The 22,208-nt window shown below is 46.7% G+C and overlaps 2 long non-coding RNA genes across 4 annotated transcripts in view; one reads left to right on the top strand and one right to left on the bottom strand.

The window, feature by feature from the left end:
• Window positions 1–11,755, top strand: part of LOC117013142 (uncharacterized) — a 44,178-nt gene extending 32,423 nt beyond the window's left edge. For 2 of the 3 annotated variants that reach the window (XR_004421277.1, XR_004421278.1), the window contains exons 3-5: window positions 2,242–2,429; window positions 2,743–2,985; window positions 11,073–11,755. This is a non-coding gene — a long non-coding RNA (uncharacterized LOC117013142). Of the gene's footprint in view, window positions 1–2,241; window positions 2,430–2,742; window positions 2,986–7,584; window positions 8,979–11,072 lie in introns of those variants that run through there. The other variant, XR_004421279.1, reaches the window with a different exon arrangement.
• Window positions 11,756–11,838: 83 nt separating this feature from the next.
• Window positions 11,839–21,758, bottom strand: LOC117013145 (uncharacterized). Its single transcript, XR_004421281.1, has 3 exons — window positions 21,575–21,758; window positions 21,026–21,082; window positions 11,839–12,355 (listed from the first exon to the last, which is right to left on the bottom strand). It is a non-coding gene; the product is annotated as an uncharacterized LOC117013145 (long non-coding RNA).
• Between the last annotated feature and the right edge of the window lie 450 nt (window positions 21,759–22,208).

Here is a 22,208-nt window from a genome sequence, read left to right as displayed (position 1 = left end):
ATGAATGCAATCTGCCAGAGGCTCTTGGAAAACATTGCATGAAAAGATTCATTGAAATAGGCCTTTCCTTTTTGCCTTGAGTGTTGCTATGTAGAAAGTAAGGCTTGAAGCTGCTATAGACAAATTGCAACCATTAGGAAAAACCAAGAGACTCGGAAAGAGACCAGTTCTTGAGCTGCTGAATTAGCCCTTCCTGGAGGCACCTACCTCATGACTTACTGATCTATCTTTACTATTTAAACCACTTTTAACTGAGTGTTTCGTTACTTGCAGCCAAAAACGTTCCATTGATACATTTTGCAATATTAATTAAGAAGAAAAATAAACATGGTTGAGATGTAGTTTTTATATCTTTTTTGGTCCTGAGTAAAAGGCTTCTGTAGTGGACAAAACGTTGATTGTACATTTTGTAACTGTAGTAGCTATCACCTAAGAATAAAGCAATTTGAAAAGCGTGTACACACTCATGTGCCCACATACACACACCCACACACCCAATCCATTCTTGAGGTTGATATATTGGAGTTTCCAGGCATTTCCATAACTAAAAAGATTGATGAAGGGTCCGAAAGACCTAGATCTGGATTTTTTTTATAGCTCCTTATATTCAAGTATGGTAAGTTGGCAGGGCATAAATAGGTAGAGAAAGGAAGCAAGGCGTTCTGGGAGCAATTGGGGGTGGGCTGGGGTGGTGGTGGTGGTTGTCACGAAGGGGAGAGTGACGCTCAGCTTGGTTGAGGTTCTCCTCTAGTCACACTGCTTCCCAAGCTCAGAAGTCACGTCCGCTAAGTGTGCTTTACAAATAAAAAATTCAAGGTACAGAGATGTCAGGACACGCTCATAAGAGCTGAATGACCCATGTTCCCAGAGGATTTTCATTACTGCACATTACCTCTGGTTTATCTTCTATGAACAAGGAAATGCACACATGTTCGGCCCTCTGAAGATCTTTTTATGAGCCGGAGTAGAAAAAAGGTTAAGTCATTGCTGGGCTGCTTGACTTGAAACTATAGGTTGATTACAAGAAAAATGGTTTTCATTTCAATTAACCCAGCCATCTGGACTACTCAGGCCCTAATAGCCAAATGTAAAGAACTGCATTTGGAAGAGATTAATTTACCTTTGTAGTTGAGCAAGGAGGTCACACAGGTCACTCTTAGGACCTTGCCAACACCAGACCAGCCACTGATGGAGATCCTAACTGGATGTGACAGGTCTGAATGTCACGCTTCCAGATTGCTGCTGGGACACACTTCCTGAAAATCACCTCTGATTTAAAACTTTCCCCTCACAGTCCAGCCATGAAGGCACAGTATCTATAACACCCACCAAAGGAGCTAAAGAAAACATCCATGTGTTATCATGAACATTTCTAGTTCAATTATCAACAAGCGATTCTTCACAAACAAGTGTTTGAAAAATGGCGTCAGTGAGGGGCGCAGATGGGTCAGGCGTGCTGCGGCTTTGAGGTCGGTCACTTCTGTAGGCCGAGAACCCACCGGGCTAGGAACCATCCCAAACAAACCCCTTCTCAATCGACGTGGCACAAAAAAAGCAGCTTGTGATAGATACAAGTCTAGTGGGGAAGAGGCGGAAAAGTCCAGGGCCTCCAACTTTCTACCCCTTACATTCTGCCTCCCTCCTGGTGACACTTTAAGGTGGTCACACTTAGGCCGTGGTGGTGCTGCTCCCTCTTCCTGATGGGACTTGGGGAGTGTGAGGAGACATTTTTTTTTTTTTTTTACATCTTTCTTTAGACCAAGACTGTCTAAAATTTTTCAAAACCATCACTTTTTTTTTTTATCAGAAGAAAAAGAGAAAGCATAGGGACAACATGAAAAGGTTGAGTTTCCAAAAGTAATTCTTAGAAAACGAAAATATTGCCTAGATAGTACAGCTGACAGAACCAACAGGTTTTGTCCTCATTTCTCTGGTTCCTGTTTCTGTCCCACGTGATCTGGGACTTTTTCAGTCCTCAGAAACTGGTTGGCTTAAGCGTCCTGCTTTGATTCAAGTTACGCAGAGCTGGCATTTTCTTGTTTTGAATCTGCGTATTCCTCTGTGTGTGTTCTCCGAGGACAGGGTTGTGAGTGAGAGAAAGAATCTTGTTCTTTGTGTATTTACACAGCCTGTATGATTAATAAGGGCACAAACACTTTCTATTTTTGCTTCTACTTTCACTGCTATCTGGATCATCCTTCTGAACAATCTGTCCCCTCCTTCTGGGAATTTCCTATCCAGAATCGAAAGGACTTTGATAACTGCTGAATGGGGCAGAGTGTCACCTCTCAAGATGTATTCCAGGGACTATTGATCCCCTGTGAACCAGCATTTCATGTTCCATCTAATAACACCAGCCAGGACTCAAGCTCTTAGGGGAGTACTTTCGGAAATGTTGGAGTGATGCGACCTTCTGGGGAACCGCAGAGGTAACACTGACTGAAATTGCCTTCGAATAGTGGAGAAGGTTTCCGAGAGGAGATGACATTTGACCTTGATCCTGAAGGCTTAGGAAGTACTCAGCCAGGAACTCAATTAGAGAAAGAGGCTAATGGCATACCAGTCTAGACTATGTTAAAAGTATGGACAACTCAAAGGACTTGGCATGTTTGGAAAGCTTAGGGATGTCCATTATGGAGGGTATCTGTGAATGGGGTGGGAGAGAAGAAGGCAGGAGGAGGATGGACTAGAGCTTGAAATGTCTGTAATAACGTGTTGGATTTCTTCGGTTTGTCCCTCCAGATCACTCTCCACCCTTGTCCACGGTACCCATGGAAGGACATCAATGGGTGCCCTTGCCCTCCAGCTTCCGGTGGATTCACCCAGTGAAGATCCCTGGCAGGAGATTGGAAGAAGGGAGAAAAGGGAGGTCAGAGTATCTGCTCCATTGTTTCCTCCCATGATGAATCATCTTGGGTTGGCTGCTTCTCCCAACTGAAGGTCTTTGGCTGTCTAAAGTTGGCCAACTCATCCTTTAAAGATCGGGTAACTTCTGCCTCTCCTCATCCCTTTGGGTCTACACATGCACCGTCTTTTGTGATTCCTCTGTACCCACACCCCTAAATACTTCCTTTGTAGATAAACCTTCTCAAATTCTCCTTTTTCAAATGGGCCATCTACTTCTGTTGTGGCTCTGACTTATATAAATAGGATGTGAAGGCCAGAACATAATGTCGACTAAAGAGAACCCGTGAGAATTTTTACTAAGGGTGTGGTATTACCTGATTTACTTTAGCCAAAATCCATTTGTTTAGGATGGATAGAGTAAATCTTGTGGGGAAATAGGAAAAATAATTTAGAAAGTATATTAATATAAATGTCTAGAATTTGGCCACAGATCCTTAGTTTCACTGTCTATGACAGTGAACTGTAGATAGAATTCAAGGGGTCCTTGAAGAAGGATGAGAAAAAAAAAATTACATCTTTATTTTTTCCAACCTCTAATTGAAATTTACATTTTTTCTAATTATGAACATATGCAAAATTATTGGCCACACCTGAGACTTTGTCACTAGTGGAAATGACAGATATTTTCATATCACACTGCAGTGTTGTGAATACCTCAAAATATTACCTGTACTCATCATTACTTCAAAATTATGGTAGTAAACCCACCGTCAGAAATTGTTATCAGATGTGTTAATAAAGAAACATTATATCATACACAACAATTTTGTTTTCTAAATATTTGAATTACTGCATTTCAATGTATTTTTTAAAAAATAATCCTATCTATTTCAAGCTATGCATTTAAACGTACAATTCTGAGGCGATCAGAGCTGGCTTCCACAAATTTTCAAAGGGGTTCTTAATACACAAATTGTTAAGAAACTCTGTTCATTCACAGATACTAATTCAAGAAAATATAGCATTGGCTGGGTCTCAGGGATATGTTTCCAGAAAAAAAAAAAAATGCCCCAGTTCCTAGAAGGCCTGGATATTTTCTATATGTGGAATTTTCTGGACCAAATTCTTTGATTTCCATGTGTTGACTATATGTAAATCATCTTAAAATATGACCTGATTCTATTTTTGTCTCTAATTCTTTGTGTGTTTCATAAATGAAGTTTCCTATTTAGTGTTGGACGCTCCAATGTGAAGAACAAAACTTGTCATCATTGGCCTCATTTTAATTTTTGTTAAGTAAACTTGGACCAAGTGAGTCACAACTCGGTGTTTCATAAGCCACTTCTGAACTATCCAATGAGAAACTGCCAAGTTTTCAGTTGTTTATTTTGGTTCCAATACACTGTCCATACCCTGGTTGTACATCTCGCCAAATTTCCTCCAATTTATTGCAAAACCAACTGGCAGGACAATGAGGAAACCTGTTTGAGGCCCAAGTGTAGGTGCCGCCTCTTTCCCCGACCCCCACTTTCCAACTAATCCCTCAAGTTTCTTGCAGATCTAGCCGTTCTTAACAGGAACATAGCAGCTTGGCATGACTCCAACCTTGAAAGGAATACATTATTCCAATCCGTACCCCACTTCTCCCCTCCCCTCTGCCGCTTTTCCTGTCTTCAAAACTGACACCCCTCCCCCAACACTTCTCTCAGGATGGAGGACGGTCAACCTGGCACGGCAACATCCAAAATAAATCTTATTTTGAAAATGGGTGATTGTGCTCTTATCGATAAAGGAAATGAGAGATTTCAACCGCTTCCCATCAAGGTGTGTCTTTCACAAAGCAGCAAATCTGGAGTACTTTCTGTGTGGTTGATACAGGTGAGAGGAGCTGTCTTACAGAGCTTATTGAGATCAAAACGAGGAATTGTCTTTACAGCCTGTTGATATTCAAAATACTTTTGTATAGACTATGGTGCCTTTCTAACAGAGGTCTCAGAGCTCTTCCACACACCGTGTTTCCCCCCAAAGAAGACCGGGTCTTATATTAATTTTTGCTCCAAAAGACTCATTAGGGCTTATGTTCAGGGGATGTCATCCTGAAAAATCATGCTAGGGCTTATTTTCCGGTTAGGTCTTATTTTCGGGGAAACATGGTACTCTCTATAGCTCTGCTGCATTTTGGGGCCAGGAGAATGAGCTGAGAGTATCTGCTCTCATTTGTGGTCTGAAGACTGATGAGATTACGTGACTTGTTTCGGTCATTTACTCAACTAGTATCAAACCTATAGTGAAATTATTCCCTTCTGTTAGACGCTGCTGCCATTTTGAGCTAAGAGAATGTTGGGTTGATTTCTCAGGGTTGATTTCTTCCTAGGCAATAAGCAGAAAGACTCTTTGGATATTGTATTGGTCAGGGGTACAGGCAGGAACACAGAAACCACATTAGCTATTTCAACAGAGGGAAGTTGATAGAGAGGATTGGTTATCTAAGTGTTGGAAGGCTAACAAAGTGAAGTGGGAACAATGAAGTAACATGGGGGACATTGCTACCCCATTAAAGCTGAGGGAAGAAGAGACACAAGCCATGGATCCTAAGAGATCAGGGAAGGGCCCTGAGGAGCCGCGGCCCAAGCCTCTGAGGAGGTTCTGTACGGCTGTGGTGGCCTCTGAAGAGCTTGGAGGAAGGGCCTATGGAGCCGGAATTCAGATTTCTGAGGAAGGAAGGGTGTTGCCTTGCTGGGGTGTGTGCCTCTGAGAAAGCTCTTGGAGGTTGGCTCTGGAGATGGAGGCTGACCCAGCTGTTGCTGTGGGGAGGGATGGAGGCGGCTGCTAGGTGGCACTGGTAAGGACAGCAAGTAAAAAGGAAGAGGGGAGTGCATTCTCCCATCACCTGCTTTCAGTCCCTCTCCTGTGCCCCTTCATGCCAGAACCCATTAAGCAGCAGCTGGCGAAGATTTGCAGAGTGGACTTAGCATCCTAAGCAAGGTACAGGAGGTCTCAGAGCTGGGAGACAATAGCTTACCACCGCACACAGGTGGAGAGGATGCTTTCAGATTACCAGAGGACACATTGGTCACCTCTAGGGACACTGGGGATCAGGAAGTGGCTGATTGAGTATGAAGTCTGCAGCTCATGGTGGTAGGGCTGACATGTGAGTCACTGGAACTCCAGGTTTCTTAGGCCCTTTTCTTGTTTGCACAGTGTGTTGCTTGGGGTGGAGAGCAGGTTTGGGAAGGGAAGAAGGAGGCTGCGGCAATCAGAGTTGTGGGCGGTGGTGCCAGTGCCCGTCGTCCCGCCATGTGGGGACTGGAAACTCCACAGCAGTCAGGGCTGGGCTGAGCCGCAGAGAGGAAATTGACAGATTCTCTGGAGGACCCCACCAACGTCATTTTCATGGGGAACAATCAGCGTGTTGGTCCAGAGAAGCATCTGCACCCACTTACGGCTCAGGTTTCTGGAATTACAAGGAGTAGAGAAAAATCTTGATCATATAAACCTACGGATTCATATGCTCATCAAATAAGTATGGAGTGCCGAGCAGACACGGGCCACCATGACGGGATCGGAAAACGACTCAGGTGAAATTAGTCGGTGTGTGTGATAGAGCGGTAGAGTCACTTTTTCTCGGGCAGAGTGGGAACGGAGAGGTCACTTAACGAGGTGCACGAGGGACAGCTCCAGAGAGGAGAGGGGACCTGAGTGCTGACAGAAGGATGGGCACTCAGGGGGTGGTGAGGAGGGAAGAATCAGCAGGAACAGAGGGAGGTGCAGACATGTGGGACAGCCTGGTGTACATGAGAAAGTGGGAGGGAGAGCACGAGAAGCTTAGGGTCTGCACGAGGGCAGCCTCCTTCTCTGCTCAAACACGCTCCCAGGCAGCAGCTCACCGGTTTGGGTTTCACCTTCTGCTCACCTCTGATGAGAGCAATCATCATCCCTATCCCAGAGAGCAACCAAAGGAGGAGAAAATGCAGAAGTCAGGCAGCACCCTGTGGGGAGAATCGGCTCTGGGAGAGTTGAGAGAAGGCGGCCACGTGACGGACTCCTGAGGGCGGGTCCGCAGCCCTGGGACTCTGCCTTATCCTGTGAGCACATTTCCCCGTGGCTTTCCAAGGTGTCCAGAGGCCACGCTGGAACCTTTGTTTGGGGTCTTTTGTCCCCCCATTTGAGAGAGAGGGAGGGATCCCCAGCCTCTGGAAAGGCAGAGCGTGATCCGCAGGTGCTGGGAGCTGGCCATTAGCCAGCGGCTGCTAGGACGCTGTCCTGTGTTTGCAGCCACGGCAGCAGCCTTCTGGCAGCCTCCCCTCCCCCACAGAACCTTTGGCTTCCACCTGACCAGCCTTGACACCCAGTGTCCAAACACCGATGAAATTGATTCCGCTGAGTGTGGGAAAGTCCTAGAGCATCGATTGGTTCCTCCTCTTCACCCCCCAGGCCCTGGTATGGGCACTCTCCCAGAATGCACCTTGCTTGTGTGGTTGCAGGGGGTCAAAGCCCTGATGAAGAATGAGTGGAATTCCACAGGATCCGGCCAGTCTTGATAAATGACAGCAGGGGATGGTGTGGGGAGGGGGAAAGATCGGGGAAGTGGGGACAACTCATTGGCTTAAAAATCAACCCTGCCTCCCGTGTTCCAGCAGCCTGTCTAGCACTTTTACTGTGACCAAAGCCTTGCCGTTCTAAAGACTATTTGGGAGCTTCAAAAACTGATCTGCGGAATACGTTTCTTTTCTTTAGGTTCCAGAGATTTTAAAAATATTCTTGAGAGTGTTCGTGTTACCCCGGAGAGAGCTAGAACCTCCCAAGCAGGATTGGCTGTTATGGTTTGAGTCTTCCCTTTGCTGTGACACTTAAACTTTTTTCCTTGTTGCCATAAATTCGATCGGTTCCTTTTGAGTTGTGAGCTGCCCGTTCTCCTCTGCCCTGGGTTCTGGTCTTGCTCTGCTGCTGACGACTTGGCTCCACGACCTTCCCTAATTCACTGTAAAAATGTCTTTATTTTGACAGTGGGTGGTCTTTGTGTTCCTTCCAGTGTTGAGTTTTATGTTCTTTAGCTATAGGGTACCTCATTAAGTCTGCAGAATGGACACAGGCAGGTGCGAACTCCAGTGGATGGAGCCTCCAGTGTGATAACACCTGAAGGAAGACAACCTTTTTAGCTACGGGTCTCTTTTATTCCTCTTCAAATTGTGTGTAGGCAGTCGTCTACTCTTAATAGCTACCTTATCGATGGTGCATGCTGATCAAGATATTATATAACCTTTCTTGGAAACACACCTGAATGTTTAAGAGGACGGAGGTCACCGGCTAACACCACCTTATCTGCTTAACTCTAAACTCTGGAATGTAATGAAAAAGTATCCCATCTGGTCTGTCTTGGAATAGCCATGATTTATAGCTGCTAAACCTGCAAACCAGTGAAGCCCCCTGGCATTCAGTATGACTTGCCTTCATGTGTGCCTTCTTTGCACTTCTCCAGCCCTTTCTGATGTAGAATCCCTGGCTACAGATGAGGGCACAGGTGGGCTGCTTCTCTGGCTCCAGAGTTGAGCAGGGGAAAGGAAGGTGGCATCGTCCCGGTTGGACAAAGGAAAGTCAAATGATACTCAAGAGCCTCCAGACCCCCTTCCGTTAATTCCCCAAGACAAAGGCTGGGACTAGGGTTCTCAGTGATGAACTACTGGGTCCTGTCCAGGCTGTTTTCATCTCCTGAGGCCTTTCCACACCTTTTATGACTCTGTTTTGGAGAAAGAAAACCACCCTTCAAAGGCTTAGCCCTATCAAGTTCCCCCACCGTATGTTCTTGTTAGAATGTTTATGATACTCTTTATCTTAGGATTACAATGTTAGCTCTGCCATCGATTGATAAAACATGCTGTAAACTACAACTTACCATTTATTTTCTTTAAAAATGTGGGAATAAAACATATATGGTTTTAATCATTTTCTACGTCTGTCTCAAAGTAGTCTCCATATCAGTAAAGAATGTTGTAGCAGCTCATGTTATTTTCAGACCAGAAACACACTGCATATGTATTCATTGATATTGGGGTCACACTCTTTGTGATGTTGTTTGTTATGAGAGCATATAACGTATATTCCAAGGCTGATGGCAGCAAGCAGTTTGGATGCATTTTAGCTGTTGCCCAGGTGGCTATGATGTGTCCTTGTTTGACAAATATGGCCACTACAATTCCTTGGATGATGGTATTTTTAGAGGAGAAGTAATATGTGTTCAGGTATTAGTATTAAAAGCATATGGTAAATAACCTATTGCCGTGACATATTTTGCCTGTCTGATTGCGAAAGTAATTATGCTGAGACCGGGTGTTCTATTAATTTTTGCTCCAAAAGATGCATTAGAGCTGATGGTCCGCCTAGGTCTTATTTTCAGGGAAACACGGTATATCACACACACCAACACACACATAAACAAGTAAAATACATAAGGATTTTGGTAATTCTGTTGCATATACAATTCCGTATATTTCCATGGCCATTACCCTTTGTGCACTGTCCCCTAGGAGCACAGAATTCTTCATAAACAGTGTTTAAGGGTCTGGTGGGAAAGCATCACGTGGGCACAGCGTAACGTTATTGTCAGCAGTTATACAAGGAGGCTGTTTTCAGTTTTTCACCATTATCACCAACACTGCAATGGGCATCGTTGTCCAATCTTGTCGATTTTGTGAAGATGAAATGAGGGGATCCATGTAGGGTTCCTAATAGAATAGTGATAAACATTCTAGATACTGTCCTTTTCAACTCTCCTCCTCCCCCTGCACCTACTATCCTCCTCTGTCTTCAATGCTTTTTTGGGTTTTTTTTTGCCCTTCAGAATAAGAGGCTAGAATTGTAGCCATTTTGTTAAAGCATATACGCATTTGACGATATGGGTCACTGGGTGACTCCAGGTTCCTTTTCAGAGAGTTTGTACCAATTTTTCTTTCCCATCGGGTACTGTTATTTGAGGCTGGTTCTTGGTGGGTTTGTGAACCTTCATTATCCTCAGTCCTAGTCTTAGCTCAAGTTAAAATATAGAAGAGCGGGGAGGAGGGTGAGCTTTGGAGGCGATCGCCACCGAACGGGCAGGTTGTGAGCAGCTTGTTGTGTTAAACCCTCGCCCCCTTCCAGCTTTATCCTGGTGAAACCACCGGAGGGTCAGCCCCGCCATTTCCTGAACCAATCTTGACAAGACGGGGTGTACATTAGGAGTTCCATCTGCTCTATGGGTCTAGAATTAGGTTCCCTGTGGGTGGTGAGACCCACTTTCCTGTCCACCAAACCCACTTTATTCCACGGTTTATTTCGTTCATAAGACTGGGGAACCTTTGCTCCCCAAATCCCTGGCTTACACTTCACTCCCTCCTTGCCATGGAAACCCTGTCCTAAACACTAGCCTGCCTGGCTGGGGCCTTGAGCTCCTGGCTGGTTCTTACTGAACCCTCTCCCCCGGGGAGATGTAGTCTGTTTCCAACTGCATGGGAAGAACACTGCTGTCATTCTGTCATATTGACCTAGAAATTTCTGCTCCTCTCTTCCTTCCATGAGAGCCAACCTCCTTGGGCATTTTCAGTATTCCCCAATCAAGGTCAAATTTGCCATTCCTCTTTGGGGTTCTGGCCACCTCTTGTCCCAAAGAACTGGTGCTGGGGCTGCTGTGAGCCCACCATCCCAGGCACCCTTCTTTCCTCACCGGCCAGTGTCACCGAGCTCTTAGCCGGGTCACCGCCAAGCCGGATCACTGAACAACACCCTGTGGCCTACTTCCGGCTGCTTCATGGCCCTGAGGAGAAGCACCAGCTGGCAGGAAACATGTGAAAGGGAGCTGGCTCCTATGGGAATCACAGGGTCGGGTATTCCCATCCCTTTGGTCCACCTTTCACATTTGATTGATTTTTTTCGATTGGTTGTTTGCCTGACCTGATCAGAGAGTTTGGGCAGCGGTTTCTGTTGACACTTTATTTCCCTTTGGGTAAAGTTTAAACATGACTTATCACAAGGCTGACACTTCGGGAAGGCCACGTTTTGCCCCTGCCTGTTCCCACTTTGAGTCACGAGAACATAGGATATAAAGGCTTTTTTTTTTTTGGTACGTAGCAAGCACGTTTATTGCTTTAAATCTTTTTGGAGACAAGTCTTAGACATTCCAGGTTATAATCACTGCTAGGTGATCTCTTTCGCTCTAGAGTGAAAAACTTTCATAGTTATTTCATTTCCCACAGGTGAAAACCATCCATTTCTTGGAGAAACGCCACTGTGGGATTACAAGTCTCAGGACCACGACTTCCATCTGTCTCTTTTTCCAGTGACATGGCAGCAGGTCGGGAGCTGGAGCTGCTCCCGACCTGCTTGAACCTCATGTCGAGACTGATACAAGCTCTTAAAGGTCCTTTGGTCCAACCTTCCAGTGAATGTGGGAATCCTTCTGACAACAGCCCGGCATGGGAGTCCCAGGTCTTTGGACCTGTCTAGCATAGTCCAATTTGGGGCTTATTCTCATAATTAAAACATCTTTCTCTTACTAAATAGGGCATTGCTTCCAGGCTGTAGTCTTTCCATGTCTGTTCCTGTTCCATACCTACTGTGTGCCGGGCACGCGGCGAGGCCCGGAAGACGTAAAGTTGGGTACATCCCAGGACTTGCCTTTAAGGGGTTCGGAGGGGAGCAATGGAAATGGTGACAGAGTCTGATATGCGCAAAGTTCCTGGGGAACACAGGTGGGAGAGGGTTTAGTTTTGCTAGGGGAGGTGGGAGAAGGCTTTGCAGATAATGTGACCTCAGAACTGAGCCTGGAGAAGGAGGGTCAGATGTCATGAGGCTGAGAAAGTGGCAGAAGAGAACACTGGGTAGTTAAAAAAGAAAATCACCCAACCCCAAACTAGACTCATCTATTCCGGGGCACGCCTGAACCAGACAACACTGGGCTGGAGCAGGTCTGTATGGACCCTGAATGCCAGCGGAAGGGCTCCGAACTTTATTCCACTGAGAAGAGGAGCCTTTAAAGTGAAAAATGTACAGGCGTTAGCAGTATAACTCGCGACCAAACCGGGAGAACCAGGAATTTGGGGGCCGAGGCCAGGTTGGAGGCAGGAAGATCACATTGTATTTGCGACCCCTGTACCTGGAGGGTGACCGAGAACGCCGTGCCAAATCCTGCAGTGCCTGGAACACAGTTTTCCTGCTTCCGAAGGAGTCTTCTCTTCTCTGGCACTCAGTTTACCATATACCACATGCTTTCAGGAACCTTTAGCATTCTCATCTCCTCTCTTAAAACACAGCGGTTTGTTGGGGCCCCTCTGAAAAGTGGTCCCCAGCATCAAACACGTGCACCACAGGAGACGCAACCAGGAGCAGAATGTAGCCTCTTTTTAAGTGAACAGGACATTCTTCCTGTCCCAATGCCACGTCCTGTCACTACGTCCCTTCATGCTCAGGGGAGCACTCTTTTCCTCCCTAAGTCTCCATGTGTTCACCACCACCATCTATTAAACAGAGCCCATGACCCCTGAAAGGAAAAGCAAATAAAAATCAGTTTTGACCGTTCATTTGTTCATGCCATAGGAATTTCTGATATTTACAATGTGTAAGCCCTTCTGGACATTATAACTAAGCACCCACTATGTACCAGGCACACTGCTGGGCCCGTGGGGCGTAATGATGGGTACAGTCCAGGATTTGCCTTTAGAGTTCAGTCTAAATATCTAAAAATATCAAAAGATGTCTGAAATAAGTTTTCTACTAACAGGTGACTTACAGTCTAGAAGGCAAGCCATGGCAGCCACCCACACTTTCACGCATGTTGTAATAATATAACACATGTGCTGCACTGAATGCTTTCTCTGTACAGGGATCCTTCTAAGTGCTTGCCATGAATTGACTCAGTCCTCAGAAGGACCACTGTGAGGCAAGTAGATACTCTTACACTGCCATTTTACAGAGGAGGAAACTGAGGCACAGTTGTTCAAGGTCACACAACTAAGAATAAGAAGAACCAGAATTCAAGTGCAAGAATTTTGCCTCCCAAGTCTGCATCCTTCACCAGCAGGTTGTCTAATCGCTTGCAAATAGCTAAGATATAAGGTACAAAGAGAGAAAGGCCATTGAAAGAGAAAGGGCAGACTCCTGTGCCTTGAAAAGGTGGCCCGACTGGATGGTTTTTTAAATGACTCATGCCTGGTGTGAGCTTGTCTTTCATGTGTTTTCAGGTATGGTGGGTGGGGGGAGGGCAAAACTACCTTCCCTTGTGCGTCCATCTGCTGCCACCTGTACTTTATAGCAGGAGGGCTCACACCCAACTGGACCTTGGTATTAAGGTGATAATGTTTTCTGCTCTTAGCAGGTGACAATAAAATATCAATGGATTATAATTATAGGACCTTGAAGTTTAGCGTCACTACAGACGGTCATGAAAATTCATTTATGGTACGACAGCCACAGATTAGCAATTTATCTCTCCCCAGATTGCAGGGCGGTTTATTATGTTGCTGGTTTGCCACCTCTTACAGAAAGGACAAGATCATGTGCCAGGCTGCCTTGGTGACTAATAGCCTGGGCTGATTACATGGGATAAATCAATCTCACAGACTTCTTGCGTTGGCTTAATGAGGTTAGATCAGCAAGCGCCAGGCTTGGGAAATAGTTGTTGGTCAACAGCCTTCGAGTGCTGACAGGGGGCCCTGGCAGGGCTGAATGTGGAGTGAATACTCAGCAGTTTGCCTGCAGGTGGGTGGTCAGAATCTGGGGTTTGGTTTGGGAATTGGTTTTCAAGAGGACAAGAGTTCTAAAATATAGTTGAACCTGCAGAGAGCCTTTGCACATGAGATTAGTAACTACATAAACAAAACCAAACCAAAATCAAACCAAAAAGTCTTTTTTCCCCTCACTGGTAGTCCCTGTTATTTCCCCACGCAGTGATGGCTGTATTGGGGGGGTGGGGAGGGGAGGGAGGTAGCTCCTAGAAGGGAAATGGATTGCAGGACACCACAGTGGCTTTTGGGGAAAAGCATCCTGCTTGTCTACGGCTAACATGGGCTGGAGCGTGGGGAGCTGTTTTGGCACAGTTTTCAGTGCCTCCTTATTTTTTCAAGCTCCCAGGTGTTGCAAGAGCCAGGCTTCCTTGCTTGAGCTGCGGTCATGGCAGGGGAAAGGCATTACAGGTTCCTTCCGCACGTTGTACCCTGGCTTACTTCTAGATGAGCTAGAAGATTCCTCCGAATAGCTCCCAGGCAGTTGCCAAAGGGGACAAACTGAAGACCATCGGGACCTTCCTGTCCTTTGGGTGAATGCTGCTGCCTAAATGTCCCATGTTCCATTTGCCTCCCTCAAAGGGTGCAGTTACCGAGAATGCCTGCACCAGGGGCTCAAGGAACCACAAGAAGCTGTGTCGAGGGTGCTGGAGCAGAGAGACGCGGAGTCAGAGAGAAGGTTCAGGTGATGTCCACTGTTTGGAGTCTCTATTTCAGAGTCAACCATGTCTTGCCTTTCGGAACGCAGCCATAATCCCTAAGGAAATTCTGGATGAGGACCCTCTGAAGCCTTTCTGCCCCAGCTAATGTATTTCATGTTACGTTTCATGTTTCTCCTACGTTCTTTTCATGACAAGACTTACCAGAAAAAAACACAAACAAAACAAAAGGCTTCAGTTGTCATCTCAGAAGATAGAAATTTGTTGACATCTAAGCAGAAAGGGGGTTGCTAAGACATAAGAAAGCACTTCATCACGGGGGCTGAGAAGGTGTATCAGTCAGGGCTGTTATGGTGTGGTAACAAACAGCCCCCAAATCTTTTTTAACCTTTTAGCATAAAATGAAATGCGGATACAGAAGTCCACATAAAACAACAATTTACCATATTATTATAAAGCTAATGTCCTTGTAATCAGAACTCAAGTTAGGAAATGCAGCTTAGACAAGCACCCCAGAAATCCATTCACATTCGCTGTCCTTCCTCCCCCTCCAAAACTAACCACCTTCCTCACTTTCATAGTAATAACCCCCAAATCGTAATGCATTTAAACTGCAAAGTTTATTTCCTTATTCACACTGATGATTCATGCTATCTGGTAATTTATACTATCTGGTGATTCACAGTATCACCAGAAAGTGAGGGTATTGATCCCTTGTCATTGTCATTCTTATTCTGGGACCCAGGCTGACAGAACTTTCTAGAATATTGACAGAGTGTGGCAGAGGGAACAGTACCTTCTGGGGAGACTGCACTGGCTCAGCCTGGATGTGCTACACATCACCTTTGTCCACAACTCGGTGGCCAGTGTTGGTCACGAAGCCCCACGGAACAGCAGAGCCCAGGAAATGTAATCCCACCTCGTGCCCAGAAGGGGGAGCTGAGGAGGGAGAAGGAATATTTGGCCAACAGCACAAAAGTCAGCCTCGGTTCTGGATTTGGACGCTGGGCCCAAATGCTAGTTCTACCAGTAGCTAGCTGTGTGCTTTGGACAAGTCATTTTTTAAATACTTAGTTTACAGAATTCATACAGTTGTTCTGAGAATTAAAGTCATGTTTTAAAGCCTTAGGAGAGTGCCTCGCTATCATAACCTTTACTCAGACCTTATTATGGACACGGCTTAACCATCCCCTATTCAGGTGAGATGCACAGCTTCCCCCCACTGTCTAAGACGGGGTGGGGGAAGGGGGAGATGACTTCAGTGGTCTCAGTACCTCCAACCCCGTGTGTAAACACCAGGTCACACAGCTAGGGACCATTTTAGGAAGCACCCCAGAGTCTGTTTTCCGCTCCATCACCTACCAGTTTGAGGCTGGGGGTGCAGCCTGGGAAGGAAAGGAGAGACATTCCCACTGAGAGATCCCTTGGGGTTTCCATTTTGTTGTTATTCCTTCAGGATGTTGATCTTTCTCCTTTTCTGGATGACAAGAAAGTGATTCATGTTCAGGGGAGGGATCCCATCCCCTCTCTCACTGACAGCAAAACTGTCAAAAAGCCCATCCCTATAAACACTAACCTGGCAAAGGAGACCGAGGCTACATATGGAAAATCAAAGTAAGGGATCTGGCAGGGAGTCGCAAAGATGGTTTGAATCAGAGGCAGAGACAGCCCATGGATATTGGGGTGGGGGCTTGGGGGCTGTCTGCACCCTCGTGCCAAGATGGCTGGGAACCTGGGCCAGTGAGTTTCCACTCGCTGGGGAGGGCAGGCCCTGTCTGCGCTGGAAGCCAGATCATGGCAGGTCTCTGGTTTAAATTCGGCTCATCGGAGGGTCCTCCGAGCTAATTGGGAAGGAGCCGGGCTGTTTTCTTTCCTGCTTAATAATAAGGGGAACTGCTCACAGCTCTGGACTCCGTTAGGGGGGAGTTTGACATTGTTTCATTGGACAGAGGCTCCGGCCAGGGAGCTAATCTCTCACACCTGTTTGGCTTTGTTAAGGGAGGTAAGGGCCCTGGACTGTTTGCTCTTGGTTATTGCAGAGACTGAGACCAGGGGAAGAAGGGAAGGGACAAGCGAGAGGAGGGGGATTGCCCTCCTCACTCCTAATTCTAAACATCGGAGCGTGAAAGACAATACAAATGCCAGCTACAGAGTTCATAGATATGATAATTCACCCATCAGCATCAATTCGCTACATATTTATGAAGCATCAGCAGCAAGCAAGACGGCCAGAGCTCCTGCCCTTCGGGAACTGATATGCTGATCCTCCCGAGAAGGAATGGAAACATCTCTTATGGTTCTAGGAAGCTGGGTCACCAGCGTAGGGGGAAGGCTGCCTCTAGGAACTGCGGCTGGCTCCTTGCCTGCGCTTTCTCTTTCACTGGAGTCACTTCGAACATTACGGTCCTTTTCACAAGCTGGGGGAACCTTATCCTCCCTCATTAGTGCTCCTAGAATGGTTAATGGAACCTGAAGAGAACACCTGGGGGCAGATACACCCGCAGGAAGGGGAGTCCCTCTTCCTGTCGGATGAGCACAGGACAAACCCAGGGCTTTGTTGTTACTAGTCACACACTTGTTACATGGCTGCCGGCAAAGGAGCGGTCCATCCATGCCAGAATGAGAAGCGGGTTGAACAGCGAAAGGAGTAGGAAAAAGTTGCTGGCCCTCGTGGACAGAAGAGGGAGGCGTTCTACACAGTGACCAATAGCTCCATGTCTTGACTTGAGGTGTCTAGGTTTGAATCTTAGCCAGGTCCAGCTACATGACGTGTGGGGTCCACTGCAAAATGAAAATGCGAGGCCTTGACTGGGATCAGGGAAGTCACGGGCCCACAGCCCAGACCCACAGTGGACATGTGACCTTGAAGAGACTGCAACCTTCGTTCCAGGACGTGCTCAGAATCTGGGGTGGGGGGTGGGTGAGAGGCCTCCTCCCTCCCCCAAGAGGGGAATGGCTGGGGCCTCCTCAGTGGAGAAACCCGTGGCCTGCACTTGGCCCTTCTCTCCTGTGCCTGGGCCAGGCTCCTGCTGGCTGTGGAGAGTAATGACAGAACACGAGCTTTTGCTTGTCTGCAGGACCCAGGTGCTGCCCCAGGGTGGGCCGTGGTCAGGGGCAGGGGTGGCAAAGGGGAAGATGGCCAGACTGGGAACCTGAGGGATGGGAAGCGTGTGGCTGAGGACCCATCCCAGAGAGGCAGGACCACATGTGAGCAGAGGCCCCAAGCCCCCGGACGCGCTCCATCTAACTTTACAAAACACAAATTCAAAGATAAAATTATTAAGAATTGTAAGACGAAGCCTGCAGAACATTAAACCCAAGCGTGGGCCCCTGCATGCCCAGGAAGCCAGCCCTGATTCAACTTCACCACTTACAAGCAGTAAAAGCTCAAGGATGTTACTTAACTTCTTTAAGCATAAATTTATCTACGAAGTCCAGATGATGGGAGAGCCGATCTCAAAGGGAGGCTGTGAACCGTTTAAAATGATGCTCCACTTGACGCGCTCAGAGCTGTGCTGGCATTTCACAAGCCCACTAGCCATTCTGAGGATTAAAGATCCACCTGCCTGCTTTTCTAGGGTATGACGTACGCTTGGAGCTTTATTTCCTTCTTCCCAGTTCTACTGAGGGGCCTCCACTCTTTCATTTTGCGCACTGTGACCAGTGGCAGCAGATGCCAAGGTATCTGGCTGAGCTTCTGGAGGAGACCCACAGTGTAGCACATGGGACCCTCTGCCCCCAGTGCGCACGCACACACGCCCACACACATGCACACACACCCACACACACACATGCAGACACACACATGCACACACATGCACTCATACACACACATGCACACACACATGCACAGACACACGCACACACACGCACACACAGAACTCACACAGACACATGCATACATATGCACGCAGACATGCATGCAGACACACAGAGCACTCACACACACTGCCCTCATTAAAGTTAAATGCTAATGTGGATTGTTAAAAAGCAGTTCAAGGAGACTAGGGTTTTTGGGGAGCACTTTAAGGGTCCCCAGGAGCAGACTGCAGTTGTAACTGTAACTGGCCAGCCCCCTCCCTCTATCATAATTCAACCACAAAAACTGGCCTTTTTGTCTGAATTATATTTTCCTGTTTCATGTAGGATTTTGCTTGAAAACATAAAAAGGTTTCCGTTATTCTAAAAAAAGATAAAGTACGAAAACCAGTGTTCCAATCAGTGGAGCTATGGGCCCTGCTGTGTTGGTTCTCTGGCCTGGTGGCGGCTCCCCAGAGGCTGCAAGTGACCAACAGATCAAAACGTGGACTCTGGCCTCATTGCCCAAGGAGACAGAGCTAGTGAGTATGACTGAGGCTGACAACGGGACTTTCAGATTCCCCAGGGCCTTCTTTTCCCACTGCACCGCCTCCTTGCTCACACTCACATCTCAGAAGGATGGAACTTTCCAGAGGAGCTGCTCCAAAGGGGGTATGTGGGGACAGAGTCCCAGAGAGCAGTTTCCAGGCTCTTGGCCTCACGTGGAAAGGTGCTGGCTCGGGTAGTAGATGGCCATCAGCTGTGACTAGTTGGCCATCAGCTGTTACCAGTTAGCCATTGGCCACTAATATAACTGCAGTGGCTACGCTAGGGGGTTGGATGGTCGGCAGAAAAGCAGACGGCAGACTGCAATTCGCAAGGGGTTGGTCGGTTGGCAGAGAGAAGAGGACGGCAGATTGCAGATCGTGTGGCTCCTGCTTCCTGTGTCTCCAACCCAGCCGTCAGCGAGACTATAGTGGTCTGCCTCCCCTAGGTACAGCTCCGTGGGTGTTCCTTTTTGGCCTCACCATATCCTGCGTTCCTGTGTGGGGAGCAGGACCAGAGACCCCGCATTACAGGGTATTTTGATCCTCCCCTTAGGAACACAGGACTGGGAATCAGAAGACCTAGATCCTAGTCTTATCTCAGCCACCTTCAGTCATGCGACCTTGGGCAAACACAAGCCTTTTGAGCCTTAAATGGCTCGTCCACAAAGTGAAAACACTCTCCATCTTGTCTCTATCACAAGGCCCTTCTTATGGGACTCACAGGATAGAGTTTGTGCAGAAGACCTTTTGGAAACGGGAACAATCAAGGGTGGGCTCCTGCCTCCTTTGCCTGTCCTGCGATGGGTCATGTCCTTGGTGGCCCCGATGAAACACAGGCTTAGCTCCCGTCGTGTCATTTTGCTACCAGTAGCCTTCTTTCCATGTTTTCTGGTCTGCCTCTATTAAACCAAACCTAAGTGATTGTCACGCAGGACAGCCTGCAGGGTCTCTGGTCCCACTCCCCACACAAGAACACAGGATATGGCTAGGCCAAAAAGGAACACCCACGGAGCCATAAGTAGGGGAGTCATATCTCTATATTCTCGCTAGCGACTGGGTTGGAGAAACAGGAAACAGGAGCCACACAATTCCCAACCCTCACTGTGCCGCTTGCAGGCTCAGCCACCATTTTCTTGCTAGCTCCCCCCTTTTCTGCTAGCCTAGCCACGGCCGTTATATTAGTGGCCAATGGCTCACTGGTTACAGCTGACGGCCAACTAGCCACAGCTGATGGCCATTTGATCACAGTCGATGGCCATTTACTACCTGAGCCCAGCACCTCTCTATGTGAGGCCGAGAGCCTGGAAACTGCTTTTTGGGGCTCTGTCCCCACAGTGATGAACCCCCCGCCCCCCCACACACATACTTCTACTTGTCATCCTATAAATCATTAAAATTACCCGCTTTCTTTACGCGCAGTTATGCTAGTATTGGACAGTGGTGTGCTGATAAATGTTTAACAACCAGCTCTGTGAAAAAAGTATTCACGTTTAGACATGCATAAGTTGATGATGAATCTTGACAAAAAGGATGTGTAGCACTAATTTGCAGGTGATTATAAAATATGCAATACCCTTTATTGTAAATTCTAGGCAGCGAATTTATTCTCGATAAACAGTCCGCTGACTGTTCTTTTGCAGTTGATGAGAGGATAGTTTTAACACAAATGCCGGTTGATGTTTTCAGTCTGGTTAAGGGGTAAGATGAAACAATGAAGATATATGTTGGAACCTCAGTTCTTAGTCAGTGATATACGTAACTTCCTCCCTGAGTCAAAGAATAGTTTTTGAATACTGGAAGAATAGTTCCTTAAGATGTGTATATATATATATATATATATATATATATATATATATATATATATATATTATTATTATTATTATTTTTGGCTACGCACAATATAACGACTATAGAAGTGATATACTTTTATGTCTAATCTGCATTATTAGCACTTCGTTCATCACTCTCTTAAGTCTAGACAATTACAAAACCATAAATGAAACCCTGACTTGTAGGATTTTTTAGATTTCCACCTCCAACGTCAAGCTAAGCTAAAAACGCGACATCATCGCACACAGAGTCTCAGAGAGATGGGCAGCTGTCACCATTGCACAATATTTCATTATATAGACACAATAAATGTAAATAACCTCAAAAGCAGGGATAATAGTCAAAACACTATAAAATAGTAAGGAAGTGATAAGCTTATTTACCTTTGTTTCTAGTATAACTTATTTAATTGTAAGTTTATAGAATTTAACTTTTAAGAGGGGCCGTGTTTAACAACTGGCTCGCAAAACTCTCGTAAATGTAACAATCGGCCCCTGTGAGGGGTACGAGCTGGTTCCAGCCACCGCTGTGCGTTTGTTTTTCTCTTGTGAACCTGGAAATTTTCAACGCTCAACAAGAGTCATTTAGTACTTACAGGTGCTCGAGGCTGGGGACCCAGTGATCCCGTCCCTGTTCTCATGGAGCTTACAGTCTGTTTGAAAAAGACATAATTAAAGCAGTGATTTAGAGCAGTTTTCTATGTGTTGTTTTTTTGTTTGTTTGTTTTTGTTTTTTAATTACAAGATAGAAAAATACTGCTTGGGGTTCAAGTGCAAATTTGTCCCGTTCTTCTTTCTCAGTGACCTCCTAGGCCTGCCCGTCTCTGGTGCTGTTTTCCAGTTTTCTGGCTACAAGTTCCTTCTCTTCACAAAGTCTTTGGCCACGGACCATGGAGCTAGGGACCGTGACGTGTGGTGTCCACGCTGGCCTCTGATGTCTGACTATAAGCACGTGGCACCCGCTCCGCTTCCAGGAGAGGTCCTCGAAACGTATTGTGATTTGTTTAGATGGCAGTAGTCCCCCTTCCTTGATCAATAGAACTTATTCTGAGACCTCCACCCACTCCCACGGGCAAGTGCAATTTCTGGACCCCGAGCAGAAATAAACACACCGATTAAAAAAAAAAGGTTAAATGCCCACTTACCCCTTTGTTAAGAGTAACATAGAGTTCATGTTGAGAGGGCGTCCTCATTTTGCAGAGTCCCTTTAAATCGGGGACTTTCCGTGCAATGGTTAAACCACCTCTGCTCGTGCGAAAGGTGGAGGACTCTGACAGTATTGATCATTCTGTCCAGGAATGGAGGGCTGTGTGCGCTTCCGTGCGCGTGCACGTCCACACACACACACACACACACACACACACACTCACACTCACACACTCTGCACGTAGGAGCACAGATTGTTCATTGAAAGGGGCTAGCAGTGAAGTTCTCTGTCATCATTTGTAATAGCTCCTGCAGTGACTTGGAAAACTTTAATTATGTTAGAGCCTCATTTTCAGCTCCTGTTATCTTTTGAACTCCTGGAGGGTGAGGGAACGGGTTACCCTGTAGCCTGGCCTTTTTCTAAAGAGCCTTTGTCTCTCTGCCCAGGTATTAAGTTGGTGGCGTAACAATCAGAGGTACATTTGGTTCGCCTTTCTCCCTACCCCCACCCCCCCCTTCCAGCCCCAAGTGCCGTCCTGGGTCTGAATGTAGGCCTGTGTTCTCCTGGTCCACCGTCCTCTGCCCTGCGCAGGGGACTGAAAGAGAATGGGCCACAGGAATGCACCCAGAACA

The sequence above is a fragment of the Rhinolophus ferrumequinum genome, chromosome 21 (assembly GCF_004115265.2).
Source record: "Rhinolophus ferrumequinum isolate MPI-CBG mRhiFer1 chromosome 21, mRhiFer1_v1.p, whole genome shotgun sequence".
NCBI lineage: Eukaryota > Metazoa > Chordata > Mammalia > Chiroptera > Rhinolophidae > Rhinolophus > Rhinolophus ferrumequinum.
The sequence above is the reverse complement of the archived record's forward strand: the minus strand, read 5'-3'. Positions and strand labels throughout refer to the sequence as shown.